The following is an 18,901-nucleotide window of genomic DNA, read 5'->3' on the forward strand; positions in this document are numbered from 1 at the left end:
GCAGCTGGAAGGGGTCTGAGGGTCATCTAGTCCAACCCCCTGCAATGCAGGAATTGCAGCTTGCTGTCTCCTTCATGGCTCAGGGGCAGAGGTGCTACATCTGAGCAGTGAAGATCCCAAGGTGTTGCCTTCATTCGTGGTCTGGCAAGAAAACTGGGTGGGGTGTGCTGGCTATCCTTTGATGGGGGGGGGGGACAGCTGATTGGAAATTTGCTCCAGAATTACTTGACTATCATGTGATTCTCGTAAGTCTTTCAGACTAGATCTATCCCCTGAAAGCCACTGGTTGAAGGGGAGGGGCGCAACTAGCAGACGGGAAACCACAGTGGCAGGATGCAGGTAGGTGGCATATTTCAAACCACATTGATACTGATTTAAATTTAATAATGTCAGAAAATCCCTGCTGGGTCAGACCAAGCTCAGTGCCAACTCCCCCCCCCCATATGTCTTTTGCACCATTGCCAGCCAGCTGCCACCAGGAAGCCCCCACTCAACCAAGGCTACAAACACAGCATTTGCCCGCAACGTCTGGCACTTGCAGGTATATCACCCCTGTATGTGGAGGCTCTGTTCAGTTGGCATGGGGGGTGAGGCAAAAGCTGGGTAAAGAGAACTTTAGCTCCTTCTCCCATCATACTAAATGTCTTTTTCCAAAAGAGCCCTGAGCGGTTTTGGGGAAGGGGGCCCTCAAAGGCACACGCCTGGCCCATTTGTAGGCAACACACACAACACCGCTGATTTGTGTCTGTGGGAAAGTGCCTTGCAAGCAGGCAGAGACCACGTTGAGCACAGAAGTCCTGGTTCGTTAGACAACCACCGCCATTTGCTCATCAAGGTGAGGGGGAAATGCGTGATTCAGCCCAGAGAAGCCCCCTCCTTGTGCTCTCTGCATCCAGGGAATCTCCTTATGGGGCCAAACGCAAGCCTGTGGGGTGCTCTTCATTTTTTGCCTGGGCTGGTGTAATGCAGGCGGCAGGAATTCACAGTCAGCATTTTATGTTTTGTGTATCATTGTGTCTGTTGCATTTCTATCCCACTTTTTTCTCCAAGGGACTTAAGGGGGGGACATGTGGCTTTCCCCCTCCTCATTTAACCCCCCAAAACAGCCCTGGGAGGTAGGTGTGGCTGTGACACAGCACCTGGCCCAAGGTCACCCAGTGAGATTCAAACCCTTGTCTCCCAGGTTCTGCTACTCTGGCACTCTGACCATTATGCCACCCTCTTTCTTTAATCATTCCTATCCTGCATTCAAAATTGCACTCCCCCCCCAGTCTTGCATCCTGTTATCGGCGGCTCAATGCTACCACGAATCAAGATCGACTGTCTCTGGGCCTGGAGGTTCCATAAGAAGACATCTGAAGGCAGCCTTGTTTAGAGAAGTTTTTAATGTTTGAAGTTTTTATTCTTCTGTTTGGAACTGCCCAACGTAGCTGGGGAAACCCAGCCAGATGGGTGGGGTATACATAATAAAACTATTATTATAAGAACAGCCTGTGGGATCAGGTCAGTGGTCCACCTAGTCCAGCATCCTGTTTCCACAGTGGCCGACCAGACTCCCATGATGGGAAACCTGCAAGCAGGATTCGAACACTAGAGCAGCTCTCCTGACTCTCGCAACGGGTTCAGAAGTGCTGCCTCTGACCACGAAGGCAGCGCATGGCCATGTAACCACTGGTAGTGCTCTCCTCCATGAGAGCTCCTCCTTCGATAGCTGGAAATAATACCACAGCAATTAAGAACCATTATCATCAGCCATCAAAAGCCAGGGGATAAGGGAGTTTCTGAAGTCCTCCAAAGGGTTTGGTGGGTTCCCCCAGGGAGGGACTCCTGGGGTGTGCAAAGAAAGGGAAAGTCTCTTTCCGCCCCAGACTTTGCTTTCTAACCATGCACTTACCCTCTGCGCCTCTGGGGGGCTCTCCCAATATATGGGGCTGCAGCTGAAGGTGGTTTCACGCTCGTATCCCCGCTGGCGCTGGGAGATGGAGACCAGGGAACGAGGAAGCCTCTCGGCCCTTCCAGGGACAGGTCCCGATTCTGTGGACGGAAAGAGGACGTGGTGGGGGTTGGAGGGGCCATAACTGCTGTCCTGGGCGAGGGGTTTTAGCACGCAGTCAGATGAGTCCTGGCGTGGGGGGCGGGCGGGCGGGGAGTGTCCACTTCTCAAGGGGTAATAATACTAATAATTTATTATTTATACCCCAGCCACTCTGGGCGGCTTCCAACAAAATAATAAATACAATAATTTATCAAATTTTAAAAGCTTCCCTAAACAGAGCTGCCTGTTTGTGAAGATGAGGCTCCCCGTCCTTTCGAGATTGTGTGGCAGGTGGAGACTTCAGCACTGAACGGCAAGGAGCCGTACCTGGGGCAGGTGTTTTGAAGTCTGGGGCTGGGCAGGAAGCGGAGGGAGGAAATGATGCGTCGACTCTGCTGGCCTGACTCATGTCCCTTGGCATCTGCCCCCCCCCACCCCATGGGTCCTGCCCCATTGCCCTAGATTCCGCCTGCCTTAATCGCCCGCTGGTTTGGGGGCAGGCAGGCAGAGCGTCGGGACGGAGGCGGGACCTGGAAACAAGGAAAAGGAAGGCGCCTTCATACACCTGGCAGAGCGGGCTCAGCGGCTGCCCAACTTCTCAGACCCCTTTTCCAGTGCCCCTGCTGCTCCATCCCGCCCCCTCCTTGGGGCACCTGAAAGATGAATGTGCTAGGGGAGGCGTTCTCAAAGTGAGTGCTAGTGGCTCTTGGGGGGCGGTGGGATTCCCTGGGGGGATGCTAAGAGGCAAGGGGGGCAGAGGGGGAGCTGGAGGTGTACATTCATTCATCAAGGCGGCTTACAACCTGCCAAGATTTACATAATTACCAACATAACAAAAGTCATAAACAATAAATAAAACACACCAAAAAGTACACAACCAAATGGAAAACAAATTCCACATAAATTATAAAATCTAAAACTAAGAATACAGCATTCATATCAATCACAATTTAAAATGACATACATAAAAAATAAAAGCAATTTGAAAAGGATCTAGGAGTCTTGGTTGACCACAAACTTGACATGAGCCAACAGTGTGACGCGGCAGCTAAAAAAGCCAATGCAATTCTGGGCTGCATCAATAGGAGTATAGCATCTAGATCAAGGGAAGTATTAGTGCCACTGTATTCTGCTCTGGTCAGACATCACCTGGAGTACTGTGTCCAGTTCTGGGCACCACAGTTCAAGAAGGACACTGACAAACTGGAACGTGTCCAGAGGAGGGCAACCAAAATGGTCAAAGGCCTGGAAACGATGCCTTATGAGGAACGGCTAAGGGAGCTGGGCATGTTTAGCCTGGAGAAGAGGAGGTTAAGGGGTGATATGCTAGCCAGATTTAAATATATAAAAGGATGTCACATGGAGGAGGGGGAAAGGTTGTTTTCTGCTGCTCCAGAGAAGCGGGCACGGAGCAATGGATCCAAACTACTGTACAAGAAAGAAGATTCCACCTAAACATTAGGAAGAACTTCCTGACAGTAAGAGCTGTTTGACAGTGGAATTTGCTGCCAAGGAGTGTGGTGGAGTCTCCTTCTTTGGAGGTCTTTAAGCAGAGGCTTGACAACCATATGTCAGGAGTGCTGTGATGGTGTTTCCTGCTTGGCAGGGGGTTGGACTCGATGGCCCTTGTGGTCTCTTCCAACTCTATGATTCTATGATTCTATGAAAACAAAAACGGAGCCCTCTCTGCCCAGCCTCTCATACTTTGCAAAGATGGCATCACCAGATCAAGACAATTCGTTTGGTGTAATTAATTAAAGTAAATAGGTTCAACTGGATTTTGAATAAATCAGTTTGTTTCGAGTATTGTTCCGATGGTCTTCTTTCGTGCTATGGACCTGTTAAAAGCTCAGAGCCTCTTCCAGGAGCAAGAGGGGCCCCTGTTTCTTCCAGAGCTCCTCGGGAGTAGAGGAATGGAGGAGTAATAACAGAAGGGCAGCCAGAGAGAGAGGCAGGGCGGGCGGAAACCGGAGGGATGGGATGCCAAGCTCCGGAACGGCGTCTGCGGAACAGCCACAAGAGGGCAGTCCTGGATCAGGGCTGAGCCCTCCCTGGCCGCCTGCACTCGATCTGGACTAGAAGGAGCAGGGCATTTTTTCCTAAAAAAATAAAAATGTTTAGGGGTACTCTCATTTTGACTAAAAAAACCACACCGCCATTTTATAGTTCAAATCGGGAAACATAAATACTTTGGACAAAAATACAAAGATTCACAAAATGTTTAGGAGTCTGCGTCCCCCCCAGGAAAACAAAGCACCGAGAAGGAGCATCACTTCCTTCACATCCGATAAAAGAAAGTCCTTCTTCATGCGGTGCAGAGTTAAACCACGGAACTCACTCCCGCAGGAGTCGGAGGCAGCCCTGCTTCCCCAGACCAGTTGCTCGGAATTGCAGCAGCTGAGAGCTGGTCCAGCTTGCTGGGTCCCAGGGAGGTATCTGGTTGGCCACTGTGAGAGCAGGAGGCGGGACTAGCTGGGCCAGGGGCCTGATCCTGCAGGCTCTTCTTAGCTCTTCAAAGGGCTCTGCAAGTGAACAAGGGGACATGATCCATCTCTCTCGAGCACACGTCATAGTCAGTGGCGTAGCGTGGGTTGTCAGCACCCAGGGCAAGGCAAGTAATTTGTGCCCCCTAACCCGTGGATTTGCGCCCCCTAACCCTAACCCCCAGATGTTGCGCCCGGTGCAACCGCCCCCCCCCTGCACCCCCCACGCTACGCCACTGGTCATAGTGGTGTAGAGGCCAAGTCAGATTCATAGAGTTGCTGAGCTGCAAGTACCAGGAGGCTCATCTGGCCCAACACCTGCAGGGCGCAATCTGAAGGCAGCGCCTTGAGGGACGTGTGAATGTTTGATGTTCTATTGTGTTTTCAATGGTCTGTTGGAAGCTGCCCAGAGTGGCTGGGGAGGCCCAGCCAGATGGATGGGGTATAAGTAATCAATGATTTATTATGATTATGATTATGATTATGATCCAACATGGGGCTTGAAGTATATTAATAGTGTTAGTGATATTTTAGGGGGCAGACAAGCAGGCAGGGCCCATGACTTACATCATAGGCACCTACACGACACAAAACACTGTTGCTGGATGTAGGTTTTATTTTATTTGTTTTTTATCGTATATTTTGGAAACGTACATCCAGGTTTTTTTCCTTATTTTTGGGGGGGGCCCCCAAGAGAGTGGGGCCCTAAGCTATAGCTTGTTTAGCTTATACATAAATCCAGCACTGCTAATAACCACCCGTTGTGGGAGACGGTCATGCTTTTCCTAGATATAGGTAGGTAGCCATGTCTTGTCTGCCGTAGTCAAAACAAAATAAAAAAATTCCTTCAGGTAGCGCCTTTGAGACCAACTAAGTTTGTTATTGGTATGAGCTTTTGTGTGCATGCACACTTCTAACAGAAAGAACCAAATGCCTCTTGGCTTTCTGAAACTGTGTAGGACAGGTCATCACAAGCAGAGTAAATGGATCAAAACTTTCACCCATGTGCTTGGGGGTTGTTGCCAGGATGAGGCAGGCGGGATTTAGGCCTTTTGGGACCAGAAGAGAGAAGGTTGCAAGACATGTTGGGAGGGTCTAAGTTACCCCACAAAGCCATGACTGCTGCTGCTTCCCAGCATTGAGAGCGCCTGGGATGCCCTTGCAAATGGAAATCCATGAATGCCTGAGGAGGCCGTGGTGGATGGCTTTAAAAGAGGATGAAACAAATTCATGGAGGAGGAGGAGAAGGCCATTGAGGGCTTTATGTTGAGTACTGACGCCTATTTATCTAGGAAAAAAGCACTGGCTCTGTCATGCTTCTGCATCCTAGAGGCTGGAGACCGGAGGAGGGGAGAGCAGCTCTTGTGCTCGGATCCTGCTTGGTGCATTCCCACAAGAGGCTTCTGGTCGGTCCCTGGGAGAAGAGGAGGCTGGACCGGAAGGGCCATTGGCCTGATCCAGCAGGATCCTCTTGCCTTCTCCTGCGGGGCGGGTGGGCGTGGTCCCTGGCTCTCCCCGTCACCTCAAGGAAGTCCCCTCTCTGATGAGGACATCCGGTGTTTATTCTGGGTCCTCCTGGTGCTTGACCTGCTGCCATGAAAGGGGGGTGGGCGGATGCAAGGAGCGCCGGAGTCTTAGTCCAAACAGGGCTCAAATATAGCTCTGGCTCCCTGTGCTATCTTGGGAACAGGCTTACTTTTCACCCTTGGCCCGGAGAGTCCAGGGGCCTCTTCCTGCGCTCTGCTCCCAATTGCGGACACGGACTCAGCCCCCTCCAAGTCCTGGAGCTGTCCAGGGGGTGCCTTGTGCTGGAGAAATCACTGCTGTGGGGAGGCCAGGCCCAGCCCGTGGGGTGCAAGGTGGCCTGCATTCCACAGAACGCACCTTTTTCTGTGGTTCCCTTGCTGACTAGCTGCGATTCCTGCATTGCAAGGCCTAGATGACCCTGGGGGTCACAGAGATTCTGGGACTAGCGTACAGTGGCCACCCCTTCCCAAATAATCCAATCTTGCACTGTGGCTAGTCCGTAGTTCTGCCAATGTCCATTTCTGGCAATTGAGATGGGCTGTAAAATGCTACACAAGAACAGAAACAGAGGCTGGTGGATCAGGCCGGAGGCCCCTGGAGTCCACTATCCTCTTCTCACAGCAGCCCACCAGATGCCCCAGTGGGAAGAAGCCCACAAGCAGAATCCTGCCCACCTGGGATTGCCAGCAACTGGTAGTGGAGCGTCACTGCAGCCTTCTCCTCCATGAGTGATTGAATGAAATGTTGCATTTATATCCCACCTTTCCTCCTTGTACAGCATACATTATTTCCCCCTCCCCATTTTATCCTCACAACACCCCTGCGAGGTAGGTCAGGCTAAGAGTGAGCGACTGGCCCAAGGTCACCCAGTGAGCTTCATGGCTGAGTGGGGATTTAAACCCAGGTCTCCCAGGACCTCATCTGACATACTCCTCCTCCTCCTCCTCCTCCTCCTCCTCCTCCTCCTCCTCCTCTTCTTCTTCTTTGGCAATCCCGCATAGCTGAGTAAGATTGTCTTCCATAAACACAGTTTTAACAGTGAGTCCGTAAGTGACTTTGGAGGCCAATTCTGGATCTCCACGTCCTTCCACAGTGGGGACATTGGTTTCTGGACGGGAGTTGATCACGGTGTGGATTTGCCAAGTGTGGCTTCCTCCTAGCACGTTTCTCCCTTGCGCCCTGAGTTCGAGCGTCTTCAAAGCCCAGGACACCTTTGGGAAAGGCTGTTCTTCAATTGGAGCGCTCGCAGGCCAGTGTTTCCCAATTGTTGCTGTTTATACTACATTTTTAAAGCACCACACAGACTCTCTCCTTTACTGAATACCAAAAGTTCAGTTTCTGATGCATGTTTGTGACTTCTGAATTTTTAAAGTATTAGAAGTTCATTTGCTTTTAGAAAAATTCATGGAGTAATCAGGTCGTGTATCCACAGCAGTGAGCAGAGGAGGAATGAGGCTGGGAGGAGCGCAGAGAGAAGAAAGGTCATGGTGCTTCTGCAGCAACACAACCGGGTGCCTCCTCTGCCCCGGCTGCAACAAAGCATCTCTCCCCTATCGGTCTCTACAGTCACAGCAAGCGCCACAACTCTCCACTGGTTTGACTTCACCCCCAAAGGCACACTCCTCCATTTGGGGGTATCTGGTTGGCCACTGTGAGAACAGGGTGCTGAGAACATTGGCCTGGTCCACAGAATCATGGAATTGTAGAATTGGAAGGCGTCCCGAGGGACATCTAGTCCAGCCCCCTGCAATGCAGGAATCTCAGCTAAAGCATCCAAGATCTGCTTCAGAACCTCCAAGGAAGGAGAGCCCATCAGCCAGCAGGCTCTCCTGATGTTCTTGTCTCTTCGCAAAGCTCTTTGAGGTTTCTTCTTACAGTCAAGCGATGTCTACATTTCTAAATCAAATAAATAACTTGCCCAAACCTCTGGGGCTGGACTGTTGTTCCACTGGGTGGCCCAGGAGTCTGGGTCTCAGGGAGGTCTTTGCAGGGGACAAAGAGGCCGGCGCTCGGACGGCTTCCTCTGGCTCACTGCCCTCCCATCTGAGCGGCCCGTCCAGGGGCAGACGGGACATGGGGGGCCTCCCTTTTGTCTGTGCCGGGTGTCCACTAAGTCCAACAATGCGGGGATGCTTTTCAGAGGCTGCCCAAACTGCTGATGGTGGCCTTGCGCTAATCCTGCTGGCTGGCTCCCTTTGCATGCCTCGGTGTGTGTTGGGGGGCTGGGCTGGGGGGCTGGGCGGCATTTCGCTGTGCTTGGCAGCTCTGCACGGCATTGCCCCCCCGCCCCAGAGCTGTGGGTGCTTCCCTGTGGGACGAAGCTTGGGAATCTGGAGAGCAGGGCAGAGATGTGCGAGTGCTTTGCCCGGGTGTTTGGGGTCTCCTGGTCCCCAGCAGCCAGTTATGGTAAGGTGGAATTGCGGGGGGGGGGGAGGTAACAGACTTGGGAGAAGGGAAAGCGGGGGGCTGCTCCCCTGGAGTTGCCCCTGCCTGCTGCCCCTGAATGCCTCCTTCAGGCTGGGCTCAGAGGCAACAACTGGCCTGAAAGGAAGGCGAGGGGCTCTTTGTGTGTGTTGGGTGGGGTGGATTTTGGTGTCTCCTATATAATAATAATAATAATAATAATAATTTATTATTTATACTCCACCCATCTGGCTGGGTTTCCCCAGCCACTCCTATTCAACTTACATGAAGGACGTGTCTTGACCCACAAAGGAGCTGGGCGTTTTTGGAGCCTGCAAAGTGGCTGTTGTAGGAAATGTATATGGGGTGGGGCTGAAGTAATAATAATTTATTTCATTTATTACCATCCCTTCACCAGGAGCTCTCAGGGTGGGTTACAGCAGTTTAAAATTCAGAATTAAAAGCAGTTAAAACAAACTATTTCCAGCTCAGCTGGTTCTAATAAGAACTGTAACTTTCAAGACTTTCCATTTTTCCTTCTCCCTCCCTGTCCCTCTTTTCTTATCTGCTATAACAACTCTTCTGTGTCGATCAAAGCTTTAACTTCCTTGTCAGGTGGGGTGGGGGGAGGAAAATCTGCTGGAAACAACCCTCCTTCCTGGTCTCAGGAAAGGGGGATCCCGAGGGCAGGGCGCCTGACTGGCTCCTAGGAGGTCCCGAGTTCAGTTTCCGAAGGGCAGCACGCAGGTGGGGCTGGCTGGAGAGATCTCCTGGACAGCTGCTGCCAGTCAGTGATGGGTGTTATCTGGCATGGCATAAGGCACCTCCAGTCGCCATGCCAAATGGGGGAGCAACCCCCTGCTGCTCCCAGGGCTTGAGGAGGGGGCGGGTTGGGGGCATCCTGAAGGGCGAGGGGATGGGCTCCTGCTGCAGGGCTCGCTCTCCGGCAGAGCCCAGCCCCAAAGGGCTGTTGGGAGGGGACTGGCATCAAGCCCAGTGGCCCCCGCCGTGGCGCGGGCTCTCTGCACCTGCTCAGGCACCCCTCGGCCGCACGTGGAGACGGGCAAATGAGAGGGCGAAGCGGGGGAACCTTCCACGCTGAGAAGCAGCCCACTCGGGGGGAGGGGCGCCCCTTCATATTTCTCCACGGTGGGTGGGGGCAAAGCGCCTTCAAAGAGCAACCGGGACCCGGCCCGCCGTTCCGTTTGCAGCGGCCCCCGTCCCGCCGCTGCCTCTGTCCTGCCTGGCGCGTGGAGAGGGCGCCTCTGAGCGCGTGCAGAGCGCCGCGACGGCCCCTCCGCCGGGCCGCGCTCTCGGGGGCGGCTTCTTGCGCGGCGGGGGCGGCGGGCCCTCCCCGGGCGGGGCCGGGACTGCCTTGACCCTCCTCCCGCCCGGCCCCGGCCCAGCTGGGCGCCCACGGGCTGGAGGGCCGGCCGGAGCCGCCCCCTTCCTGCTGCCCGGCAGCGCCCCGGCCCGCGCCCGCCCCGACCGGCCCAGGCGAGCGCAGCGCCGGAGCGGGAGCGGGAGCCGGAGCCGGAGCGGAGCCGGAGCCGGAGCCGGAGCCGGAGCGGGTAAGCAGCAGCAGCAGCAGCAGCAGCCGCGCCTTCGTTCTCTTGGGGAAGCCTCTCCGCCAAGCGGGCGCCCCGGAGCCCCCGCTTCCTCCAGGCTCAGCCCCGGAGCGGGATTCGAACCGGCAGCCCCAGGAGCCTGGCTGGACGTCCGGAGAGGCCGGGGTGGGGGCTGCGATGGCGGGGCTGCTGTTCCTAACATCTCACCCCTCGGAAGCCACTCTCTTGCGGGGGGTATCCGGGTGTCGCGCCGGCTCTGCCCCTTTCTAGCCCCCTCTTATTCCGCTCCCGCCTCTCTAAATCATCCCAAGCTGCAGGGACACTTTTCAGGCTGGGACTTAGTACCCTCTGAGCAGGAGGTCTGTCACCTCTTGGGGGTACTGCTCCCTGTCCTCCCCCCCCCCCCACACGCTGGTCTTGCACAGGATTGGTTTCAGGCAGTGCCTTTCTATATGCCCAGCGATCGGGGGGGGGGGGTTTCTTCTCTAAAGCAGCAGTTGCTCTCCTTGGGCAAGAGGGCAGAGCCCCGGCAAGGACCGGTCAGAGATAGGGGCGCTGGCTTGGCCTGCCCGACTAGGAGGTGGTTTGGCTGGCTGGCTAGTACAGCCCAAAGAGGGTCCTTCCGGCAGTGGGGAGCTTGTCCTGTGATGGGGCAGGGAGTTGCTTGGCCTGGTCTGATCCTCCCCATAATTGGGGTGCTCTCTGCTCTCCCCTTGGAAGGATGGAGAGGGGGCTGGGTGTGCTTTCACCTCCATTTGAAGCCTGGCTCTTAGATTCCTACTGAAGCTCATTTAGTGTTGTTTTTTAAATACAGTAAAAACTCCTAAAAAGAAATCAGAGCAATTTACAACCATTGTACAGAAAACAATATAAACATGTTATAATCAGAGATCAGCTAGCTATTGTGGAAAACTGTGTTCCTGTTTGCCTGGTGAGATAGAACTGTTTTCAGTAGCATTACAAAATCCAAACGAAGGTGCCTTCTGAATCTCTAGTGGCAGAGTGTTCCACAGGATTGGGCTGAAAGGCTCAGTTTTTCATTGTTGTCAAATGCTCCTCACCAACTCAGGGAATAACTGATGGCGGTCCTGCAGATGATCTCAGTGATGGAGCCAGGATTGGTCCCTGAGCAATTTAGGCCTAAATTGTTCAGTTCATCGTAACTTAATAGGAGGTCTTTGAACTTGGTTCAGTAGGAGATGGGGAGCCAGTGCAGCTGTTTTAACAATGTCCTTGTCCAGAGGCTCCCGTCAGCAATCTGGCTGCAGCATTCTGCACCAGGAGCTTCTGAACCAGTCCCCAGGGAATTGGCAATTCCTTGTAGCTGAGTAAGATTGTCTTCCATAAACACAGTTTTAACAATGAGTCCTTAAGTGACTGTGGAGGCCAGTTCTGGATCCACACGTCCTTCCACAGTGGGGACATTGGTTTCCGGACGGGAGTTGATCACGGTGTGGATTTGCCAAGCGTGCCTTCCTCTTAGCACGTCTCACCCTCGCTTCCTAAGTTCGAGTGTCTTCAAATCCCAAGACACCTTGGGTCAAGGCTGTTCTCCAACTGGAGTGCTTGCAGGCCAGTGTTTCCCAATTGTTGGTGTTTATACTACATTTTTAAAGATTTACCTTGAGACAGTCTTTAATAATAATAATAATAATAATAATAATAATAATAATAATAATAATAATATTTATATCCCACCCTCTCCAGCCAAAGCCGTGCTCAGAGTGGCTAACAACAATAAAAGTAACACAACCTCTTTTGTTGACCGCCAGCATTATGCTTTCCATTTTTAAGTTTGGAATAGAGTAGTTGCTTTGGAAGACGATCATCAGGCATCCACACAACATGACCAGTCCAATTAAGTTGATGTTGAAGAATCGTTGCTTCCACACTGGTGATCTTTGCTTCTTCCAGTACCCTGGTATTAGTTCACCTGTCTTCCCAAGTGATGTGTAGAATTTTTTGGAGACCCTGTTGATGGAATCTTTTGAGGAGTGGAGATGGTGTTTATAAGTGGTCCATGTTTCACAAGCATACAGTAAAATTGGTAGTACAATAGCTTTGTAAACAAGCATTTTGGTTTCCCTGCAAATGTCCTGGTCCTCAATCACTCTGCACTTCAATTGGGAGAAAGCTGCACTCGCAGAGCTCAGGTGATGCTGGATTTCAGAGAGGAGAGTCCCCCACGACACAGGTGCCAGGGGGCCAAGGACCCCTCACTCAGTGCTACTCTCTGGCTCCGACCCTGGGGAGACAGACAGAAGTGCTGCCATATGGCCCCTCCAATACCCACCCCACTGAGCTGGTCTCCCTCTCCCTGCCCCTTTCGCAACACAGGTCCTCCATCAGGGTGACCAAGCTGTTTCAGTACGGACCCATGGTTGTGGGTCCAGATGCCCTGGTCTCAAATGCAAACAGTTTGTTGGGGTGTGGAGGCTGTGTGAATTTGTGGCTATTTGAGGTTGCTGCTTCCTGAAGCCGTCCAGGTGATTCTTTCCCAGGGAAATTTTGGAAGGAAAGGAGAGCAGGCAGCCTTTGCTCTAGTTTGGGGACTTATCCTGAGCCAGACAGCTGCTCCATGCAACTCAGTATTGGCTACTCTGACTGGCAGCTGTTCCCTGAGATTTCGGGCAGGGGATGTTATCAGCCTTACTTGCACGCTCCACGGCTGAGCTACGACCCTTGCTGGGTGGGTGGTGGGTGGGGTGGACTGGATGACCCTTTGAGTCACTTCCAACACCAGCATTCTAAGATTCCCAGCGCATGCCTGTGCACCCTAGGAGACTGGGCTGGGTTTGGGCGGCTGCAGGCTCAGCCCCTTGGGGTTCAGCTAAGCCTTTCTGCTCAGCTTGTGGGGAAGCAGTCTTCCTTCTGGCTTGGCAGGCCTCCTGGGCCAAGGGGGGGCAGTGAGTGGGATTGGCTGCTGAGAGATTGCTCCTCCTGCACGTTGCAGCGCCTGTGCCAACCCACAAATAAAGGGTTGGGAAATGCCAGGATGGTCCCGGGCAGGGCAGGCCCATGTCCCCATATGGAGGCCTTGCAGAAGAGGCCTGCTGGGGGGGGGGTTGCATGTGGAGCAGGGAGTGCAGCCTCCTTGGGGGTCACAGGAGTGGGGACTTCCCCGGCGGAGTCTGGCTTGGCTCACCTTTTCTTTTTTGGTAAACTTTAAAAAAATTCATTTTATGATGTGGATAAAAACAGAGAGGGCAAATGAAAATTAAAAGATGGAAAGTGAAGCTCTTTCCCACACCATCATTAGAAGGAGCCTTGGTCCATTCAGCCCACTGCTCTCTACACTGGCTGGCAGCAACGTGCCAGGGTTTCAAACTCAGGTCTGACCTGGGGGAGGGGGTGGAGTGCCTTCTGCATGGAAAGCAGCCCCCCCCCAGCTCTGTGACCCTTCCCCAAATCGCTGCTGTTTTCTGCTCTGCTTTGCTTCATCTGGAGTTCCTCTGCTCCTCTCTGTCTTTCTAAGTCTGTGCTTTGGGATTTTCTTGGAAACCAGGAGCTGCAGAGCATTTCCCCTGCATACCGCACGGAAGGAGAGCTCCCTTCCCAGCCCCGGTTCCTCCTTCCCCGGCCCCCCCAGCATTAAATTTAGCATCCTGGCAGTGAGTTGATGGGACAACAAAGGAGAAGGAGCTCCGTGTCTGTGCCCTTGTCTGACCTCAGCGCAGAGTTAACTGTGGAACTCCCTCCTGCAGGAGGCTGGGTGGCCCCCAACCTGGATGGCTTTAAAAAGGGACGGGACAAATTCATGGAGGAGGAGGGGGGGCTGTTGCCTAGCCAGGAGGGCCATGCTGTCCCTCCACGGTGGGAGGCAGCAGTGCTTCTGAAGACCATGTGCTGGAAACCACAGAGGGGAGAGTTGTTTTGGGGCTCAGGTCCTGCCTGCTGATTTCCCACGATGGGCAACCGGTCAGGCTCTGTGAGAAGAAGATGCTGGGCTAGATGGCCTCCCTTGGGCCTGATCCAGCAGCCAGGCTTTTCCTCTGTACTTCGGGAGCCTGCAGCTCCAGAAGCAGCCTAGCTAGATTCCTGGGTTCTTGGGGGTATTTGGCTGTTGTGTGAACAAGATGCAAGACTAGATGAGACCCCTTGGGCCTGATCTTTCTTATGTTCTTTGTATGCAAAGCAGAGAGAAAAATGGCAGAAACGCTTAAGGAATGGCTGGCATTCCTTCCTCTTCTCCTTGTCCCTGGGCCAGACCAGTCAAGGGAGCCAGCAAGGCCACATGAGGGAGACGACTAAGGCCTTCAGGTGACCAAGGCCTCTCCTAAGATGTGACAATTCATAGAATCATGGAAGTGCAGAGTTGGAAGGGACCCCAAGGGTCATTTAGTCCAGCCCCTTGCAATGCAGGAATCTCAGCTCAAGCATCCTTGGCAGATGGCCAGTGAGAGGCCTTTGCTTCTTGTGTGTTGTGGCCAAGGTGAGGGAGGCTTTCTCTTTTAGTCTTGTAGCTCTTCTTGCCAGTAAAGTCTGCCTTCCACACACAGTCCCCCACCTGCTCCCTGTGTGGGGTTGGGGCAGTGTGTAAGTTGGTGGGCAGACAAGGGCCCTATGGAGCTCTGACACCTGGAAGGCAATGGACGGGACAGGAAAGTTTGACCTCACCCACAAAGGTGCACTCCATTATCTCCTGAGACAGACAGATGCCAACCAAACTTCTTCACATAACGCATGGCTGACCTGCGGAACTGCCTGCAGCAAGAGCCACAGGAGGATTTTTTTAAAAAAAGGTGTTAGACAAAGCCACATAGGAGGAGAGGTCCGTCAGTGGCTTGTGGTCATGATGGCCGCGTGGAACCTCCAGTTCCAAAGGCAGCCTACCCTCGAATGCCAGCTGCAGTGAATGGATGGGGCTTTGGCCCTCCTAGGTGGCCAGCTTTTCTGAAAGCATGTCTGGCCTGGGTGGATCCACCTGGCCAGTAGGTTTCCATTTTCTGAGGTCTTTCTGAGGCACAATTCCTCCTAAGCCAGCTTCCTGTTTCTGATGGAAGCAAACTCTCCCTGCCAACGGGACGTTTGGGTTTGAGCAGGATTTCCTGGGGTGTGAGCTGCTGTTTCCCCCTCTCCCCAAATTGCCTTGGAGGGGGGCAGAGGACGGGGAGTGTCCTCCTCTTCCTGCCCTCTGTCCAGACCTGGGTTCAACCTCGCTGACCTGCACAGTTGTCTCTCCTCCAAGTCAAGTCTGCTGCTGCCACGGTGGGGAGGCCTTTGCTAGACTGCCTTTGGGCCTGGAGGCTCCACAAGAGCATACGAAGTTCCTCCTAGATCAGGCCGGGGAGGGGGCATTAATCCAGCATCCTGCTCTCACAGTGGCTCATGAGAGGCCTGTTATGAGGAGATCACAAGCAGGATCCGAGCCCAAGAGCAATTCTCCCTTCCTGTGGTTTCCAGCAGCTGCTATGCGGACAGAAGCCTTGCTGCTTCTGACTGTGGCTCATTGCCACCCCTAGCCCTCTCCTCCACTCCACCTGGTGAGCCAGGCTGCCAAAAGTAATGTGAATTTTGGGGTCACCCCTGCTACTGCTTTATTAAGCTACCTTTCTCCTTTTAAACCCCACATTCCTCCAGTGCGCTCAAGGGAGCCTATGAGGTCCTCCCAGCCAACCCCATTCTTATCCTCACAACAGCCCTTTGAGGTTCCATTTGTAGCCTAAAGCAGCAGGAGGGTTAGAAGGTAGATCTGATAGATCTCTGGGTGGCTTGCAGAAGGAGCTCTGTCTCTTCACTGTGGAACAGCAGCAGCAACAAAATGAGGCACAGAGAGAGAGAGAGATTATAAGGCTGAGATGAAGGTTTTTGGGTTAGCTGGGATTTTTGCGTGCCAGGACTGTAGGCTCCCAGACTCAGAATTCTAAAGGTGCACCTTTTGTGCCAGGTTAGTGGATCCCCAAAGCCCAAATTGTGCCCGCTGTCCAGTCTGAAGAGGGACCACCCTCGAGCCTGGCCCCCAGGGCGGCTGTGTGGGTGCTGCTAAGGCATTCGACGCTGTAAATCGTAATGCCCTGTGGACTGTCCTTCTGAAAACTGGTGGCCCAGATAAATTTGTGAACATCCTTCAGCTCCTCCGTGATAATATGACAGCAAAATTGCAGATAACAGTGGCTCTCAAAGTGAACCATTCACTGTGGGATCAGGTGTGAAACAGGGATGTATTATTGGCCCAAGCCTATTTATTATTTTCATTGCCATGATCCTACACATTGTTGAAGGGAAACTCCCCACCGGGGTAGAAATCGTATATTGAACAGATGGAAAGCTCTTCAATCTGAGCAGGCTGAAAGCAAAGAGTAAGGTTACCATAACTTCCGTCATAGAGCTTCAGTATGCTGGTGACAACGTAGTGTGCGCACGCTCAGAGGATGACCTCCAAACCATCCTAAATATCTTCGCAGAAGCTTATGAAAAGCTTAGGTCTATTGCTCAACACTCCCAAAAGCAAAGTGCTGCACCAACAAGTACAAAGCAACCCCTCTGCAGCGCCACAAATCTAATTCAGTTCTGTAAGACTGGAAAGTGTTGATCACTTCTCCTACCTGGGCAGTTATCTTTCCACATGGGCCAACATTGATGCCAAAATCCAGCATCACCTGAGCTCTATGAGTTTGGCTTTCTCCCGATTGAAGTGCCGAGTGTTTGAGGACCGGGACAAAGCTATTGTACTACCAACCTCACTGTATGCTTGTGAAACATGGACCACTTATAAATGCCATCTCCAACTCCTCAAAAGATTCCATCAACAGGGTCTCCAAAAAATTTTACACATCACTTGGGAAGACAGGTGAACTAATACCAGTGTACTGGAAGAAGCAAAGATCACCAGTGTCAAAGCAATAATTCTTCAACATTTGTTGGATTGGTCATGTTGTGTGGATGCCTGATGATCGTCTTCCAAAGCAACTAGTCTATTCCAAACTTAAAAATGGAAAGCGTAATGCTGGTGGTCAACAAAAGAGGTTTAAAGACTCTCTCAAGGCAAATCTAAAAAAGAAGAAGTATAAACACCAACAACTGAGAAACACTGATGCCTGCGAGCGCTCCAGTTGGAGAACAGCCTTGACCAAAGGTGTCATGGGTTTTGAAGACACTCAAACTCAGGACGCAAGGGAGAAATGTGCTATGAAGGAAGGCATGCTTGGCAAATCACAACATGTTCAATTCCTGCCTTGAAACCAGTGTCCCACCATGGAATCATAGAATCATAGAATCATAGAGTTGAAAGAGACCACAAGGGCCCTCGAGTCCAACCCCCTGGCAAGCAGGAAACACCATCAGAGCACTCCTGACATATGGTTGTCAAGCCTCTGCTTAAAGACCTCCAAAGAAGGAGACTCCACCACACTCCTTGGCAGCAAATTCCACTGTCAAACAGCTCTTACTGTCAGGAAGTTCTTCCTAATGTTTAGGTGGAATCTTCTTTCTTGTAGTTTGGATCCATTGCTCCGTGTCCGCTTCTCTGGAGCAGCAGAAAACAACCTTTCTCCCTCCTCTATGTGACATCCTTTTATATATTTGAACATGGCTATCACATCACCCCTTAACCTCCTCTTCTCCAGGCTAAACATGCCCAGCTCCCTTAGCTGTTCCTCATAATGCATCGTTTCCAGTCCTTTGACCATTTTGGTTGCCCTCCTCTGGACACGTTCCAGTTTGTCAGTGTCCTTCTTGAACTGTGGTGCCCAGAACTGGACGCAGTACTCCAGGTGAGGTCTGACCAGAGCAGAATACAGTGGCACTATTACTTCCCTTGATCTAGATGCTATACTCCTATTGATGCAGCCCAGAATTGCATTGGCTTTTTTAGCTGCCGCGTCACACTGTTGGCTCATGTCAAGTTTGTGGTCAACCAAGACTCCTAGAGCCTTTTCACATGTACTGCTCTCAAGCCAGGACATGTGGATCCAGAATTGGCCTCCACAGTCACGGACTCACTGTTAAGGCCGTGTTCATGGAAGACAATCTTACTGGATTACGAGGGATCACCAAAGAAGAAGAGGCTTCTGGTTGGGGTCAGGCGGGCCGAGGTGGGATGCTGCCTGCACAAGTGCCACCTTCTTTTTGTTTCTGACTTCCTGCGTTCCTGGCAAAACCTCAGCAAAGGAAACCCAGTTCATTTCCTCAGCTAGCAGGACAGGAAGCCTGGAGCAACCTCGCCCCCCTTGGCCTTCAGACCTTCTCAGTGCCCCTGTGTGCCTTGGGGGGCATCTGGCTGTGCCCAGGGGGAGGGGAAGTGAGGACTTTGGCCCTAATGGTTAGAGTGGTGGGCTCTGGCTGGCAAGATCAGAGTTCAAATCTTTCCTCAGCCATTCACCTCACCCTTCAGGCCCATTTCTCTCCCTTTCTCCCTAGCCTACCTCATTGGGGGGTTGTGAGGATAAAGTGGGGGTAATTGGCAGCTGCCCTGAGCTCACGAGGAACACCTGGATGAGGCCAGTGGTTCATCCAGTCCATCCTCCTGTTCTCACGGTGGCCAAACACTAAGAACCGGGGAATCTAAATAGACTGCCTTTGGAGCTGGAGGTTCCATAAGAGCACAAGAAGAGCCCAGCGGATTTTATGCTAAAGGCACATTGCCTGTGACTCCAGATCTCCTTTCTGGGGCGTGGCGTCGAACAGCTGCCCCACATCTGCTAAAAAGAGAGGTTTGGGGGCTCCGCCCTTCCTGAAAGCCATGGCCGACCTGGGATGTGGGTGTCCTTTTGGTTGGCAGTGGCGCTCTGTGCACATGCTCAGAGGCACACTTGACATTGCATTTCCCAGGCCCAAAACCTTAACAAGCAGCTCTGGGGTATCTGTGTCAAAGCCGTGAGGGTGGCCCCAAAGGAGGCTACCCGGCCCCCTAAGAGGGAGAGCTGCTAGAGCCAGAGGAGGGACAG

General features: G+C 52.6%; 1 protein-coding gene across 1 annotated transcript in view; it reads left to right on the forward strand.

Moving 5' to 3' along the window:
- The first annotated feature begins 10,011 nt into the window (after positions 1 to 10,011).
- Positions 10,012 to 18,901, forward strand: part of PRX (periaxin) — a 28,691-nt gene continuing 19,801 nt past the window's right edge. The window contains exon 1 of the mRNA XM_081921891.1: positions 10,012 to 10,019. The gene's annotated coding sequence lies outside the window, so the exon portion shown is untranslated. The remainder of the gene's footprint in view (positions 10,020 to 18,901) is intronic.

Source organism: Podarcis melisellensis (genome assembly GCF_964234715.1).
Source record: "Podarcis melisellensis genome assembly, chromosome: 8".
Classification (NCBI taxonomy): Eukaryota; Metazoa; Chordata; class Lepidosauria; order Squamata; family Lacertidae; genus Podarcis; species Podarcis melisellensis.